Raw genomic sequence first — 11,235 nt, forward strand, 5'->3', positions numbered from 1 at the left:
ATCCCGAAGTAGTTTCTTTGCGAAGGTGTGTTGGATTGTGGAGCCTCCATATTCGTTGCCGGCATAGAGGAATACAGCTTACCTTTCTGTGTTTAGCCCGTATACTGTTTCTCTGGGACGTTCCGTTGTTAGTTCTAGAAGCATTTGTCGTACCCTCTTGGGGCATAAGGCCTGCAATGAAGATTCCGTGTCAGGGGCTGTGTTGACACGCGGAAGATCAAGGAGGGACCCGAATGGCATCCTGCACGTTCTCCTCTCCCTCTTCCCTCACAGGGGAGGTCTCTTCCCCAAACACCCTTCTCATCCTAGGGACTAGCCATAGTGCCTGTTGGTTTTGGGGGAGCAGCGTTCGGTTCCCTAGAAGCCCACTGAATTCTTCAGGCCAGCCACTCACCCCCTCCCATGGGAACCAGGACTTGCCACACCCTCTTGTTTCAAGAAGCGAGTCTTGCCTTCGAAGGCCCTGCTGCCGGTTCTCTCTGTTCTCAAGCGCGACGTCTGTGTCGTCCTGCACGGTGTGTGGTATCCTCCTCCCCTGAAGCGTGAGGGTATGTGACGAGTAAACCATTGGTCAGTCACCCGTGTCGGGTGTCAGGGCATCCCACAAGTCTGGAGCAGGAATGTCTCTCTCATCGGGGACCTGAGGAGATGGTGATTAAAACAAGCGGCAGCATCCCAGGCACGGTGTCCGTATGTTAACTGAGGACGCGGGGGTCAGCTTGACCTGCTCCTTCGCTAACTAACTGGCTTCAGAGGGGACAGTCACGATCCGGGAGGGAACTGGCCATCGCCGGCCAGCTTGTGTGTTGGCCCGTGTTCTGTTATCTCACACGGAGGTCGCCATCCATTTCCAAACTAAGGTCCCCTCCTTGCCAACAAGGTGAGAATGAAGGAGAATGGACTGTATCTTGGGGGGAGGCGTCACCCATGTGACCTGCATGTGGCCTGTATTGGTCTCCAGGGCTCCCCCCTGAGGTTGGCAACCGCAGGACATGCTTGACTGGTGTGCCTCAGTTCCAGGGACTGGGTGTTGGGCCAGTGATGGATGCGGACGTCCGGATCCTATGGGGGAAAGCACACCCCAAGCACAGCCCCGGGGGTGACCCTCTGTGTTGTGGGTGCAACGGAGGAGGGAGGCCCCGACGCAGGGAAATGTAAGAATGGCACACTGAGGGGATCCGGTCCCACCTTGACTTCCGCCAGGAGGCGGAGGCGTGCGACCATACAACCCTCGCCGCGACAGAAGCCCCAAGGCTGATGATGCTGATTTGAGACTCTCTGGAAGAAAAAACCGAGAACGAGGAGCAGGGCAAAAGACACCCCCCCACCCCACCCCCAGTATATCCAGGAAGACACAAACCCGAGCAAAGGAGGAGTGGGAGAGAGAAAACTGAATACAGGAGGTAGGGGGACCCCCCCCCCTGCCGGGGCCCCCACGAACTAATTCATCGTAGGTTCAGAATTTGACCCGGTTGTAGATCCAACATGTACAAGGGCACCCGGGTGGCTCACATGGTTAATCACCTGACCTCAGTTCAGGTCTTGATCCCGGGATCCTGGAATAGAGCCCCATGTCAAGCTCCCTGCTGGGCAAGGAGTCAGTCTGCTTCTCCCTCTGCCTCTCCCTGCTGCTCCCCCGGGGTCCTGCTCTGTCCCACTTGCTTGCTCGCTCTCTCGCTCTCTCGCTCTCTTAAATGAATACATCAAATCTCTAACCAATAAAAAGTAAAAAGGAAATCATAAATTCACTAAAATAATTTAATTGGCAAAATTCCAAGGAGGCCGATTGCCTCCTGTGCCTCTACAGCGTAGGTTCTGAATGAAGTGTACTGTTGCCAAGATGCACCGGTTGGCTAACCTTCACGGACTTAATGCACGTTCTGTTTATAGCGAGTATAAGAACCATAGATTGTGCCTTCTGTCTTTCCTGCTTTGACATCTCGGGCCTTGCTGACTTTGGAGGGACTTTCCCTGGCAGGCTTACTTAATTCCTAGAGATGGTCCGCAGCTTGCCTACAGGCAGAGCGTTCACATGTAAAGCAACCAATTTGGAGCCTTTACCCCCAACCACCTCTTTTAAGAAACTCTCACTCTGGGCCACTATCCCCTGCCCTGATCACCCCAGGGGCAGGGACAGACTACTCCAGACAGACACCACTGTGTCCCGGAACCCACTGACATGACACCGACTAGGCAGTCTTAAATGTGCTTAGCCGGATTCACCTGCCCCTTGCCATGGAAACCCCAGTAAAGGGTCTTGCCCGTGTCGTCTGTCCCTTCACTCCCTCTTTCTCCTGACCGCCCCTGGTACTTCCCTGGGTGGCCCTCCATGGCTCTCAGGACCTCCTCTCTCGGGATCAGGGAGTCGATGAACGCTTCTTGCGTTGGGAGAGTTCCTTGTGTATCTGCTTGTCTTACCGTCCCTGATAAAATAAACCCCTGTACCCTGAAAACACCGGAGACACCTGGGGGGCTCAGTGGGTTGAGCTTTTGGCTCAGGTCAGGCTCTCAGGGTCATGGGCTAGGGTCCCATGTCGGGCTGTGTGCTCAGGGTGGAGTCCGCTTGGGATTTTCTCCGCCTCTGCCTTTCTGTCCCTGCCACCACCCCGGGCCCCGGCTCCTTTGCTAGCTTTTGCTCTTGCTTTCTCTTTGAGGTTAAGTCGTTGAAAAAGCCATGAGGGAGCCCCACAGATTTAACGATGGTGAATATTTTGCTCTAATACATTTGGCCAGTATGTTCTGTTCAGTGCCTCTCGGTCGCATGTGCCTTGACCTTGAAGGAGACAGGATTTACCTTGTTACGCGCGGGGCACCCAAACCGCTCTGCTCTAAAACAGGCAAACTTTGTGGGCAGGATCTTAGCGCATTCGTCTTTCTCCGGGAATACAGATGGGACATCACATCCAGGAGATCCTACTGTGAGGATATTTGTTGGGCACACTTGTTAAGGACCTGCAGGGGTGGCTCTGTCTGTCAGTCAAGGGTCTGCCTTGGGCCCAGATCCTGATCTCAGGGTCCTGGCAACAAGCCTTGCATCAGGCTCCCTGGTCAGCAGGAAGCCTGCTTCTCCCTCTCCCTCTGCCCCTACCAGCCCTTTGTCCTCTCTGTCTGTGTGTCTTTCTCTCTCTCGTGATCTGTCAAGTCCCTAAGTAAAATCCTTACAAAGAAAAAAGGACATACAAGTCCAACATCTTTCCGTACTTTTTGGGTACTGGAGGCAACATATTCCTTGTTTATCGGTTTTACAGAAACCCATTTCAGCTGTTCCTTGTTAACGAGCCCACGCAGAGGGGGGAGGGTCTCCCCTCAACAGAAGGCTCTCGGATCTGTGCAAGCAAAATTGACCTGTTGGGGGTGACTGGGTGGCTCAGTTGGTGAAGCGTCTGCCTTTGTCTCAGGTCCTGATCTCGGGATCCTGAGATGGAGCCTGGCAGGGGGTTCCCTGCTCGGCGGGGAGCCCGCTTCTCCCTCTCCCTTTCACCCCCTTTTCCAGCCAGGGCGCTCTCTCAACTACAAAAACAAAAAGCTTGAGGAAAAAACCAGCTGTTCGTGCCCAGGTCAAAAGGCTGTAGCAGCCTCCTCTCCTGCTTCCTGGAGTCCCTGGACTCTCTGTCCATGCTATCTGTCAATCGTCCATGGGCTCCCAATGCAAGAAACGGCCCTCCTCGGCCCTGGTGAGAGACCATGAGAGCAGCAGTTGCTGGCCATGCACTGGGCTCTCCTGGAAACAGCATCTCTCACAGACTCTGAGCCTTCCTCTCCAGCTGTCCATTCTTCTCTGGGTCATGGGACCCCCCCCCCCCCCCCACCACCACCACCACCACCAGCTGAATATAGTTCCCAAGGCCTTCCCGCTCCAGGCTGAAGCCCAAGTCTGCATATCCTACCTGCAGGTGGAGGTGGGGGCTTCTGTCCACAGTGCATTGCCAGATTCCATGGTGCCGGAGGACGTCCGCTCTTCCTTCTACCCCTTGGCCACCCAGCGATTCCCTTGGGATCAACTGCGTGAACATCAATGGAAGTTACTACATTTTGGATTTGATGACCACGTCTCCCTCCTGGTCACATGACAGCTTCACATCCTAGAGAAGCACCTGTCCTACGCCTTAAGAGTCTCAGCAGGAAATGGATGTCCATATATCAGAGTCCGTTCTGATGGAAAGCCTGAGGTGAAGGTTCAATAGGAAGTGTTGTCTTGGCATCCGGTAACTTTGGAGGGCCTCGGATGGCCTCACCCCAAGTTCCCTTCCCACTCTGCTCCCCCAGATCGGATCCCCTGGCCAACAAGCCCTCCTTAGCACGGGGACCAGGCACAGTTTCTTCCCAGGTAAGCTCCAGTTCCCTGACAGCCTGCGCCATGATCCAGCAAATGAAGATTTGAAGGGGCTTCTGAAGAAATGAACAAGGGAGTCGACCATGGACCTTCCAGTTACAAACCGCTTAAAGGATGATCAAGAGGAGCTACTTCTAGAACTTAGGGCAGAACCGTAAGCCGCTGGGTTTTCCATTTAAGAATAAGATGGAATTCATTCCCATTTCAAAAATGGTCTCTAAGGCAGAGTGATTTGGCGGGGTTGGGGGTGGGAAGCAAGTCAGAGAATAAGTAGTATACTCCTAAGCAGGCCAACCTACATAAGGCCCGAGAGAAATCAGGTTAGCCATAGCGTGCTTTTGCAGACAACAGAAAAGGAAATGATTTTTAAAAATTAGAAGATAAAAAATTAAGAGAAATGAGACTTACCTGGGAAAAGCAAACTTTTTTTTTTTTTTTTTTTTTTAAACGTCCTCTTCATCGTGTACTTTTGTGCTAGTCACCTGGTTTCCCATACAAGGATTGTGTGGTCGTGTATCTGATACATTTGGAACACTGAAACAAGTTGATGTGTTCTCTGCATAAGGTATCCGTAGACGCTTGGCCCTTGTGTAAACCTTCCAGCATTACAGACCACAGCTTCCAAGGCCATCAGTGTCGACTGTCCTACGAACGTCACCACTGCTGTGGCATCTGGGTGGCTCAGTCTGTTAACTGTCTTTGGCTCATGTCATGATCCGGGGGTCCTAGGATCAGGTCACAGGTCAGGATCCCTGCTCCGGGGAGAGCCTGCTTCTGTCTCTCCCTCTGGTGCTCCCCCTGTACGTGTGCCCTCAATTTCTGTCGAAAAGATCAATAAGATCTTAAAACATAAAAAGGAAGTCACCGGTGTTTTCACTTTGGCGAATACTTCTGCAGTCATTGAGAGACCCCTTTTTTGTTAAGTCATAAAAGAAAGATGTTTCTTCAGCTGAAAGCAAAACCGTGAAACATTTGGCATTTTGAAAAAGAACATTAGGAGATAAGGTAGACACGCAGAGTGACTTGGGATGTTCAAAGCGTGGTGTCACTCTGGCTCACAATCGTCTATTTCTTTGAGAGGTCTTTGGCCGCCTTTCCAACCTTCTGGGCAGGTGATAGTATATGCGGCGTGTACACGGGTAAAGCGTCAGTGACAGCATTTAGAAGAAGGTGCTCCGATCCATCCATTTGCGGTCCAGGTGGATTAATAAGAGACACAGCTGTGGTGCGGGGCTTGACGTCCTTTTTTCCGGGTGTGGATGCCAGGGTAGCGTTCCGTCGTGATGGGCCTTGTTTCTTAGGCGGCTTTCCCCTTCCTCCTGAATCTGGGGGCTTCACGACACGAGCAGAGGGTTTTGGCGGTGGAAAAGCTGAATGAGATTCCGCTTCTAGAAACTGGACAAAAAGGTCTGAAAAGGAACGCTGGGCCACAGCTTGGTGATTTGGTTTCGCAGGGGTGTTGGGGGCGCTTCTGGATCCAGGCCCCCCAGTCCCCCCGCTGGGCACACCCGCGGGCTCCCGGCTGCGCAGCTGCCGCAGCTGGTCTTCTCGGATCCCCAGCGTGCTTGCCATCAAGCTCAACGCTTCCTGCCGTTCCGCATCCGCTGCCTGGAAAGCTCCCACGAAGAGTCTCCTTAGGAGGGCTTTGTCCGCCATTCCTTCGGACTGACTGACTAAGGTCATCAGTCTCCTCTGTGTGTCCTCCAGGATTTCCTGCTGGACCTCGTTCTGTTTCTTGAACTCTTGGAGTCGGTCCTCCTTCTCCTCCAAGTCGGCATTGGTTTGATGCAAACGTCCCTGTAAGGACTTCAGGTTTCCTTCTAGGGCGTCTGCCTTTTCCATCCATTCGGCCAGTTCCAGCTTCAGGCTCGCTAGGGTCTGATCACAGCGCCTTCCCTCTTCCTGGGAGGCGGCAAGCCGGAGCACAGCTTCCTCCTTCTGCTGGGTGACCACGTGCAGCTGCTCCCGCAGCGACGCTACCTGCAGCCTGGCTCCGTGGCTGGCCTTTTGCATGGCAGCGGAAGACCAAACGAGTTTTCCCTGCAAGACCGTCACTTCCTCTCTCAGCTGAGCCACTCGGTCCTCCGAGGCCAAAGCTTCCCGGCGACGAGAATCTTGGGCTTCTGCAGCGAGCTGCCGCCCTCTCTCCAGCTCCTGGGTGAGGCGCAGCTCTCTCTCTCGTAGCTGGTGAACCTCCTTCTGGAGGGCGCGGGCTTCCGTTTCTTTCTGTGTCAGTGCCAACACGACGTCATCTCTCTCCCGCTGACACGCAGCTGCCTTTTCCTGCGTGGACCGAACGGCGGCGGCGAGCCGGTTCAGTTCCCCGGTCTCGCCCTCCTCTTTCTCTCGCAGCAGTTGCTCCAAGGCCAGGGCCTTCTCTCTCATCGCAGCATGCTGGGATGCCTCCTCTCTCTGCGTCACTGACAGCAGCCGATTGGTCTCTTGCAACGCCCGATTCTCCATGTCCTGTTCTCTAGATCGTTCCACGATCTTGGCGTTTTCCTCTCTCAGGCGACACACGTCCATTTCGAAGTCTGCCACCCTCTCCTTCAGATTGGTGACCGCCTGCCTCAGCAGCTCGTTCTCACTCAGCTGGCCACAGAGCTTCTCCTGTAAGGAAAGCAGCTCCTCACTTTTCGCTTGGGTTCGGAGCTCCTGAGCCCGAAGGCAGTTTCGCAGAAGGGCCGGTTTCTCCGTCGGCCGTTCCGTGTGGGAATCGGCATCGCTGTGTTCCCGTGCTTTGCCTTCTCCTTCCCCCGTGGCAGCCCCCGAAGCAATCCATCTCTGCTGATCTTCCCGGAGGGTTCGGATCCTTGTCTCTTTTCCTCGCCCTGGTTTTCGGAGCTCTTCTACCTCCTCTCCGATCACCTGAGAGGCCTCACTCACGGGGTCAGATTTCACGGCCTTCCGGGAGTCGCTGGAGGTCTGGAGGAAAATCACACCAAGGTTCCCTAAAAGGAGGTCCTTGGCATTGCAGAGCTCCCCGATGCGGAGCTGCAGTTGGGCCAGTTCCTTCTCTAGCTCGTGGAAGTTTATTTCATGTCCCTGGTAAGTTGGGATCTGGTCCAGAGAGGCTGCCTGCGGTTTCAGAACGTTCTCGCTGTTGGGGCACGCCCACGCCTGCAGTTGTCGCAGATGTGTCTGAAGCTGGGGGGACTCCCGCTTCAGATTTTGGACGGTGGTCAGCACCTGCTCTTTCCACTCCTCCAGGATCTTCACTCGCTGTGTTAACGTGTCCCGTTCCTGGAGAAGCTGCTGGAACTGATGGATTCGACCTCCTCGAACCCCATGACCAGGGCTGGGTGTTTGCAGGATCCTCAGGAAGGTCTGGCATAGCTGACTCAACGCAGCCACCTCCAGGTCTTTTTCTCGAATCACGTGTGACAAGTCCCGAATCCTTTCTGTACACACCTCCTGGCCGCTGCTTTCCACTCTGGTGGACAGTTTTTGGTTTTCCTCTTGCGCCCTCTGGAGGTCCGCTTCCTTGGCAGCAAGTCGATGGGTCATTTCGTGATAGTCCCTTTCCAGATGGCTCTTCTCCCTCATCTTCTCGTTCAGGATGGCCAAGATCTGTTGGCTTTTCAAAGCACACTCTTGCAACTGCTGCTGAAGCTGTTCCACGTGCCTGTTCTGGCTGTGAGAAGCCTCCGAGATTCTGCTGGAAAGACCCTGAATCTCCACATCCTTTTGCTGGATGATCCGAGTGAGTTTCCCGATCTCCTCTCTGGAGAGCCGATCCACTTGCGCGGTCAGCCGGACGTTCTCTTCAGTGAGAAGCTTCGTCTCCGGGTCCTGTTCTTGGATCCCTTGGACTAACCTTTGAATTTCAGCTTGAGATGGATCACGCTCTTCACTTGCGTTCTCTCTGGGGAGAGGCTGGCTTGCTCGCACCTCCTCGTCCTCACAGGGTTCTCTCGGAATGTGCGGGCTTTTGTCGGGCACCTGGGCTCTCAGCTCTTCCAGCGTGACTTGCAGATTCCGAATCATCTCGTCTTTGGCTGCGAGGAGCTGAGCGCGTTCGGTGTTCATCTCCTCCTGCCGGTGTTGAAGACGGTCCACCTTCTCCTTCTGCTCCTGTAAGGACTGAAGCAGTGCTCTCTTCCCCTGCTGCTGGTTGTGAATGATCTTCTGTTGTTCTTGTATCTCCTCCTCGAGATCATCTTTTAACCTGTTGAGCTGAAAGACCTCACACTCGAGTTCTTCAATCTCCTCTAGGACTTTCGGGTCAACCAGAGGGACAGCGCGACTCTGTTGTGTGAGGCGCTCCGGGTCTTGGTCCACAGGAGGGTGTTGGTCGGTCGTGGATGGGAGACGCACGTCTTTGTCCTCCACGGATGCGGGTAAGACGTCATGGCTTCTGAAGGTTTCGGTCGACTGGCCGAGTTCCTCCTGAAGCTCTGGCCTCTCTCGGAGTTCCTTGATGTACTCCTCTTGCTCCCTGAGGCATTCTGTCAGTTGGTTCTGCTCCTCCAAAGCAAAGGACAGCAGTTCCTTCGTTTCCTGGTGCTCGGCGTCCATCTGCTCGATCCTCTCTTGGAGGTGTAGTATCTCCAGGTCTTTCTCCTGACCGAGTTTAACGGAATGGCCATTGTCTGCGGGTGACCATTCTCTGAGGCTTTGTTCCGTCTTGTGTTGGAAAAGCTTCTTTTCGGCCCGACACAGTTTGGCCACTAACCGTCCTTTCTCTATCTTTAAAGCCCTCACGGCGATGTTGTTCTTTAGGGAATCCTCGTTGTTGCGCAGAACGGATTCCTCCAGCTGATGGGTTGCGTCTTGGAGCTGACGAACCAACTTCTCCTTTTCTGCTCGGAGGTCGGAAGCAAGGTTGTTCAGACTGTCGTTGAGCCGCTGCATTTGTGTAAGCTGCTGCTTCAGCCTTCTGAGATCCATTTCCCTCTCCTCCAGAAGGTCACGGTTCACGTTCCCGGCAGCATCTCGGTTTTGCAGGTCTTGCACCTGTCGCTGGTAGTCCATCAGTTGTTTGCGGTGCCGGTCAGTGAGGTCGGCCAGCTTCTGCCGGTGGGTGTTTTGCAACACGGCCACTTCCAGCTGATGTTTGTCCATTTCCCGCATCTGCTTCTGCTGTAGGTCCCTGATGTGGCTCTTCAGTTTCCACACTGTTTCTGGGTCGATGGTATTTGGTCCCTGGGTGGAACACGGGCACAACATCTTCCAGTGAGTCACTTCAGCCTCCAGCGTTTCTGTCTCAGGGAGGCGTCTATTGATCTGTGTCTGGGATGAGATGACATCAGCCACATCCATGGCGTCCCCAGGGAAGGTCCCTTTCCCCAGCACATGTCTGTGAATATCAGAGATGTCCCTGGTCAAAGAGGTGTGGCTGCTGTCCACGGCCCCTAGGGTATGGCCTAGGCCACAGCCCAGCCCACCAGCCCAGGAGAACATCTGGCGGTCATACAACTGCCCTGGTCCGCGGTGAGAAAGCGTCCAGTCCAGCCGGACTACCCCGCCAAGTGTCACAGAACCCCTGCGTGCGCCAGGCTAAGAATCAAAAGCCAACCGCCATTGTTTCCAAGCAGCACCTCGCGCGCGCTCCCGCGCCCCCCCCCCCACCTCGCGCGCGCTCCCGCGCACCCGCGCTCCCGCGCTCCCGCAAGCCGCCTCCGCAGCCGCGGCCGGTCAGGTAGTTCCGAACAGCCAAGACCCTGGGGCCCCTCATCGCGGCAGCTCCCCACACCAGGCTTGGGCCCTTGCCCTCCTTCCCCTGCTTGGCTGGCTGTCCTGGGGCGGCCCCTCGTGCATGCTCCTGCCTGACTGCACCCAGGTGCCTGCCGCCAGAAAATGCACCTGGCCCTGGACGTCCCCCTAAGTGGGGTCGCAGTACACAAAGTGCGGCGGCATGAGCTTTCCACGCAGTAGCATCTCTTTCATTGAGGTGGAAAGTGCAGTCAGACGCATCCGTCCAGCGAGGAGAGGGGACCCGTGGTGCATTTCAGGGATGTCTACACCAGCGCAGACGACGGGCCTCACGGAGCCTTTGGGTATTGCCAGCCTCCAGAGACTCCAGAGGGTCCTGCCCCTCCTTGCCCCGTCAGCCCTGCAGGAACAGCTCCGCCCGCACCTTGGTTTGGCGGTTCCCGGGCCGGGCCGCCGCCTGCGCCGTGCCTCTGTGGCCTCCCGAGGCTGTGCGCCTAGACCAGGCGTGGGGTTGCGCCGGACGGTGGAGGTGCCCGGTGCCCGGTGGGCGGGTCCTCCGCTCTGCACAGAGTGGCCCAGGTGTGGGGCGGCAGAGGCCTGAGTCAGCCGGGCCTGGCGCTAGTGCACCGGTTTAGGAATCGCTTCTGCAGCTGCCCCGCCGGAGCCCCGCTGCCCCCTGCCGTCGCCATGGTGAAGCCGCAGCTGGCCAACCAGAGCCTGGCCGGGGAACGCGCCCGTTCCCTCCCGCCGCTGCGACTGCGCCGGCTGGGGCCTGGGCTCCCAACAGGAGGTTCTGGGCTGGCGGCTCTCTCGGTGGCGGCGTGCTCCCGTCCCCTGCCGCCACCACACAGCAGGCACAGGGGGTCCTGGCCCGGGACTGGGCCACGGCACACACTGGAGCCCGGGTCCGGACCGGTGCCGGAGTCCCAGAGCAGCCCTTTGGTGAGTCGGCCCTCGGAGACCCCCACCCCCACCCTGCGCGAGTCCTTGCCGCCCTTGGGGCCCTGGCCCCGCCCCTCATCGCCCTGGGGCACTGCCCCTGAGCCTTCCCCTGCCTTCCCCTATCTAGGGAACTTAACATAGAATAGAAATCTTGTATATATTTATGCTGGTGTCCTATAGATTGGTGCATGCATACATATTAGCCTTTCTGACCATTGTGCAATGGTCTCTCTTTGTGGTTTGGCTTTGTGTTTCCCTGACGCCCAGTGATCCGGAGCATTTTTTCATGTGTCTGTTGGCCATTT

General features: G+C 56.0%; 1 pseudogene across 1 annotated transcript; it reads right to left on the reverse strand.

Moving 5' to 3' along the window:
- Positions 1–5,398: 5,398 nt before the first annotated feature.
- LOC309854256 (thyroid receptor-interacting protein 11 pseudogene) lies at positions 5,399–10,010 on the reverse strand (annotated as a pseudogene). The gene is made up of 2 exons: positions 9,905–10,010; positions 5,399–9,450 (listed from the first exon to the last, which is right to left on the reverse strand). The product of its transcript is annotated as a thyroid receptor-interacting protein 11 pseudogene (transcript).
- Positions 10,011–11,235: the final 1,225 nt, after the last annotated feature.

This window comes from Mustela nivalis, assembly GCF_964662115.1.
Source record: "Mustela nivalis genome assembly, chromosome: 19".
Classification (NCBI taxonomy): Eukaryota; Metazoa; Chordata; class Mammalia; order Carnivora; family Mustelidae; genus Mustela; species Mustela nivalis.